This window comes from Lagenorhynchus albirostris, chromosome 1 (assembly GCF_949774975.1).
Source record: "Lagenorhynchus albirostris chromosome 1, mLagAlb1.1, whole genome shotgun sequence".
Classification (NCBI taxonomy): Eukaryota; Metazoa; Chordata; class Mammalia; order Artiodactyla; family Delphinidae; genus Lagenorhynchus; species Lagenorhynchus albirostris.
The window spans coordinates 4,010,027-4,016,026 of record NC_083095.1 but is presented as its reverse complement, the minus strand read 5'-3'; positions in this window follow the sequence as shown (position 1 = coordinate 4,016,026).

The following is a 6,000-nucleotide window of genomic DNA, read 5'->3' as shown; positions in this document are numbered from 1 at the left end:
TGCTTTTATTGTTCCTCTATTTTCCATTATTGCCTTCTTTTGTATTAAGTACTGTATTTTCTAGTATATAATTTCATTTCCCTTGTTGTTGCTTTTACTCTATATTTTTGAGTTACTAGCTTTTGCTTTGGTATTACAATTAACATCTTTACTTATAACAAATCTAGTTGTTCAGATTAATACTAACTTCAATAGTATTTAAAACCTGTTCCTCTATACTCCATTTCCTCCCCATTCCTTTGTGCTATTATTATCATAAAATTACATTAATATGCACTGTATGCCCATCAACATAGATTTATAATTATTGCTTTATGCAATTGCTTTGTTAATTAGATAGGAGGAAACTATTCAAACCGAGTAGTTTCACTGCCCTGTGCTCTGCCTATTCATCTCTCCTTCCCCCACTAACCCTTGGCAACTGTCTCCAAAGTTTTGCCTTTTTCAGAATGTCAAATAGTTGGAATCGTGCAGTATCTAGTCTTTTCAGATTGGCTTCTTCCATTTAGTAAAAAGTCATGTCTTTTCATGGCTTGATAGCCCAGTTTTTTGAGCACTGAATAATAATCCATTGTCTAGATATACCACAGGTTTTTTAATCCATTCACCTACTGAAGAACACCTCAGTTGTTTCCAGGTTTTGGCAACTATGAATAAAGTTGCTATAAACATTTAGGTACAGGTTTTTGTGTAGACATGTGTTTTCAGCTCCTTTGGGTAGATACCAGGGAACATGATTGCTGGCTTGTAGGTTAAGAGTATGTTCATTTTTTAAAGAAAACACCAAACTGCCAAAGTGGCTGTACACATTGCTGGTGCACTCCCTCCAGCAATGAATGAGAGTTCCTGTTGCTCCACATTCTTGCCATCATTCAGTGTTGTCAGTGTTCTAGATTTTGGTATCTACATCTATAGGTATGTAGTGGTATCTCATTGTTTTAATTTGCATTTTCCTGATGACATATGATGTGGAGCATCTTTTCACATGCTACTGTTTATCTATGTATCTTCTTTGGTGAGGTTTCTGTTAAGGTGTTTGACCTATTTTTTAATTAGGTTGTTTCTTATTTTTGAGTTTTAAGATATCTTTGTATATTTTGAGTAACTGCTCTTTATCAAATCTTTTACATATATTTTCTCCCAACATGTGGTTTGCCTTTTCATTCTCCTGACAGTGTCTTTCATAGAGCAGAAGTTTTAAATTTTTTTTTGTGGTACACAGGCCTCTCACTGTTGTGGCCTCTCCCATTGCGGAGCACAGGCTCCGGACGCGCAGGCTCAGTGGCCATAGCTCACGGGCCCAGCTGCTCCGTAGCATGTGGGGTCTTCCCGGACTGGGGCACGAACCCATGTCCCCTGCATTGGCAGGCTGACTCTCAACCACTGCGCCACCAGGGAAGCCCGAGAAGTTTTAAATTTTAATGAAGTCCAGATAATCAATTCTTTCTTTTATGGATTGTGCCTTTGGTGTTTTATCTAAAAAGTCATCATCAAGCCCATGGTCATTAAATTTTATCCTATAATACCTCCTAGGAGTTTTGTGGTCTTGCATTTTACATTTAGGTCTGTGATTCGCTCTGAGTTAATTTACTGTGGCTTTATAGTAAGTCTTGTCAACTAGTTGCATTTGTTCAATTTTGTTCTTCTCTTTCAATTTTGTATTGGCTATTGCTGTGATCTGAATGTTTGTGCCCCCACCCCAAATTCACATATTCACATGTTGGAATCCTAATTCCCAGTGAGATGGTGTTAGAAGATGGATACTTTAAGTGGTGATGAAGTCATGAGAGTGGAGCCCACCTGAATGAGTTCATTGTTCTTATAAAAGAGATCCCATAGACGATGTTAGCCCCTTCTGCCACGTTAAGATACCCTGAGACATTAGTGATCCAGAAGAGGCCTTCACTCGACCATGGCACCCTGCTTTCATACTTCCAGTCTCCAGACTGTGAGAAATCAAAGTTTGTTGTTTATAAGCCACCTACTCTATGCTGTTTTGTTAGAACAGCCGCAAAAGATTAAGATAGCTCTTCTGGGTCTTTTGCCACTCCGGATAAACTTGTCTATATTCACAGACTAACTTGCTGGGATTTTGATTGGGATTTCACTGAATCTATAGATCAAGTTGGGAAACTGACATATTGACAATATTGACTCTTCCCACCCATGAACATGGAATATTTCTTCATTTATTTAGTTCTTTGATTTTTTTCATTAGAAAATTTTAGTTTCCCTCATATAGATCTTGTATATATTTTGTTAGATTTATACCCAAGTATTTCATTTTTTGCAGTGTTAAAGTAAATGGTATTGAGTTTTTTATTTCAAATTCCACTTGTTCATTGTTGGTATATAGGAAAGTGATTGACTTTTGTATATTAACATTGTATCTTGCATCCTTGACATAATCAGTTTTTAGTGCCAGGAATTTTTTTATCAATCTTTTTGAATTTTCTCTATAGCCAATCATGTCATCTGTTAACAAAGAAAATCTGTATACCTTATTTCCTTTTCTTGTCTTATTGCATTACCTAGGGCTTCTAGTACAATGTTGTTAAGCAGTAGTGAGAGAGAACAACCTTGGCTTGTTTTTGATCTTAGTGGGAAGGCCTCTAGTTTCTCATCATTAAGTATAATGTTGGTTGTAGGTTTTTTGTAGCAATTCTTTATCCAGCTGAGGAAGTTCTTTCTCTATTCCTAGTTTACTGAGGGGTTTTTGTTTTTGTTTTTATCATGAATGGGTACTGGATTTTGTCTTGTTCTTTTCCTGCAAACATTGATATGATCATGTGATTTTTATTCTTTAGCCTGTTAATATGATGGATTACATTAATTGATTTTCAAATGATGGGCCAGCCTTGTAAACCTGGGTTAAATTCTACTTGGTCATGGTGTATAAATCTTTTTATACATTGTTGGATTTGATTTGCTAATATTTTGTTGAGGATCTATGTTCATGAAAGATATTGGTTTGTAGTTTTCTTATAATGCCTTTATCTGGTTTTGGTATTAGGGTAACGTTAGCCTTATAAAATGGTTTGAAAGTATTCCTTCTGTTCCTCTCTTCTGGAAGAGATTGTAAATAATTGGTATAATTTCTTCCTTACATGTTGGGTAGAATTCACCTGTGAACCCATTTGGGTCTGGTGCTTTCTTTTTCAAAAGGTAATTAGCTTTTGATTCAATTTCTTTGACAGATACAGTCCTTTTAAGATTGTCTATTTCTTCTTGTGTGAGCTTTGGCAGATTGTGTCTTTCAAGGAATTAGTCCATTTCTTGTAGGATATCAAATATGTGGGCATAGAATTGTTCATAGTATTCTTTGATTATCCTTTCAATGCCCATGGAATCTGGCGATGGCCCCTTTTTCATTTTTGACATTAATAATTTTTATCCTTTCAGTCTTTTTTTAGTTAGCCTGAATAGAGGCTATTTGATTTGATTGCTCTCTTCAAAGAACAAGCTTTTGATTTCATTGATTTTCCCTGTTTACTTCTTGTTTTCAGTCTCATTAATTTCTGCTCTAATTTTTTTTATTTCTTCTCTTCTGTTACTTTGGAATTAATTTTCTCTTCTTTTTCTAGTTTCCTAATGTGGAAGCTTAGATGATTTTAGATCTTTCTTTTCTATATATGCATTCACTGCTATACATCGCCTTCTAAATACTGCTCTCACTGCATCCTACAAATATTGATGTGTTTTGTTTTCATTTTTATTTAGTTCAAAATAAATCTTTGACCAATGCATTATTTGGAAGTGTGTTGTTTAAAATACAGGTATTTGGGGATTATGCAGCTGTCTTTGTGTTTTGATTCATATTGTGGTCTGAGAGCAAACATTTTATGACATATTCTCCTAAAATTTGTTAAGATGTGCTTGATGACCCACAATATCTTGGTGAAGGTTCTATCCTGGTGAACGTTTCATGTGAGTTTGAGAAGAATATGTGTTCTGCTGTTGCAGATAAAATGGTCCTTCTTTTCTTCCCTTCTTTCTTTCATTTCACGTAAGTTTTTTTTAACTGGACATTTAAAATCATAAAAGGTGCTAACTCTGGAAATCAGAGTCCCCCCTTTCCCCAGGGTTTGTTGGTGCCGCTGTTTGCTATTTTTGTTTTGTTTTGGTTTGCTTTGTGCCTTTTCTAAACCAATTCTGTAAAGTCTATTCTTTGTCATGTGCGGCCACTGAAGTCTCTTCTCACTGAGCTTAGTGTTCAGCTAATGATTAGGCAGAGTTTTCCTTAAGTGCCCGGAAACCATAAGTACCCAAGTCTTTGCCAAGGGGCTCTGTGTGTGTATTGGGTGCTCCTTCAGTGCTCAGCTGAGCAGCTGACAGCTCTGCCTCAGTTTTTACTTCCTCAATATCAGCCACAGGTGAGAGCTTAGGGTCTTCTCCCTGAGCAAGCACATAGCCTGCCTGTGGCCTTCCAGAGCCTCAGGAATATGTTGGAAGCTTTAAAAGCTCCCGTGGACACCTCATGTCCCAGCTTTTTCTTTCAAGCTTTCTGGTTAGCCTGCTGTTTGCCCCAACTCTTACCCACTGCCTCACGTTGCCCTGAAGCTAAACATTTGCCAGAAAATATTCTGGAGAAAAGGCTGTTTTGTTCCAGGAGAACTCCAAGTCAGATCAATAAAGACAGCTTTGCAAATGGGGTCTCTTAAGGAGCCATCAGGCTGGGTAAGTAATGGCAATTCCCTGGTACTGAGGATTTGAAGTAGGTACCTCCATTTTCCTGTCCAGTGGCTACGAGCTGCTGACCCTCATCTTGACTATGAGTGGCTGATGTCAAGGCTACCACAAAGCTGGAGAAAGGGGGATGGGAACAGCGTAAGTTAAAATGCTACAAAATCTGTTCTTATCAAGATCCAGCCGTTTTTCTGGAATAAATGCTCCTAGAATTGTTGCGAGCCTTTGGCCAATTTGCAGAGCTCCAAAAAAGTTGGTTGTGCCCATTTTTGCCAGATTTCTCATTGTTTTCATGGAGGAGAAAACTGTCAGAGGTCTGTTTCCACTGACATTATCCCTCTTACAGGAATTCCTTCCTGTATCCCCAGGAAGAGGCCGTGGGAGGCCCCGGGCAGAAGCCCTGCAGATGGCCTGGGGAAACAGTCTGTGCTCCCCTTGGCCTTGTTTTCCAGAGCTGTAAAAAGAGATGTTCAACAGAATTGATCCCAGAGGGCATTCTTACCTCAAATATCCTGTCTCTATGCCTTGCCTAGAGGCATATCAAAATCAGAGAGTGGATCCCTTTATTCTCCACATTGCCTAAAGCAACAGCTTTCAGATTCTTTTCCACACTGACTTGAAAATCATGACCCAGCCCATGCCCTATGCAGACACATTTATCCACATGCATTGTGAATAAACGTGAATAAATTCCCCCAAACAATCGCTACTGCTTTGGGAACATGCTCTGATTTTTTTTACATGTGTTTGTTGTAGCCTACTAAAAAACTCTCCTGACCCACCAAAGCATCACCACCCACAGGTTGAAAATCCAAGCCCTGAAGGCACCCCATTCAGGTGCTGAGTGACCCTAGCTGAGCAGAGATCCAGTGCTCTGTAAGACAGCAGGTGGGCAAGGGGAGCCTGAACTCAAGCTGTGGCCAGAAATGTTTGGTCCTTAGAAGAATGTTGATTTGGAGGTCCAGGGGAGTGGAAGGTTGGGGCATCAGGGCCCTGGAGCTTTGGGCAGATGGCCCTGGCAGGGCAGATGGAAGGACTCTTCCCTGTGACTCTTCTCTGTGGCTCTGTCTCTGGCAGGCAAATCCTACATGTGAGCTACTGACCCACTTCCCCCACTTCTACGAGCTGAATTATGTCTCCTCAAATTTCATGTCCTAAAGCCCTAACTCCCAATGTCATGGTATTTGGAGATGAAGGCTTTGGGAAGTAATTAGGTCATGAGGATGGAGGCCCATGATGAGATTAGTGCTTTTTAAAGAAAAGACTGAGATTTTTAGAGTGTGTGGTACCCAGTGATCTGATTGACGAGTCCGA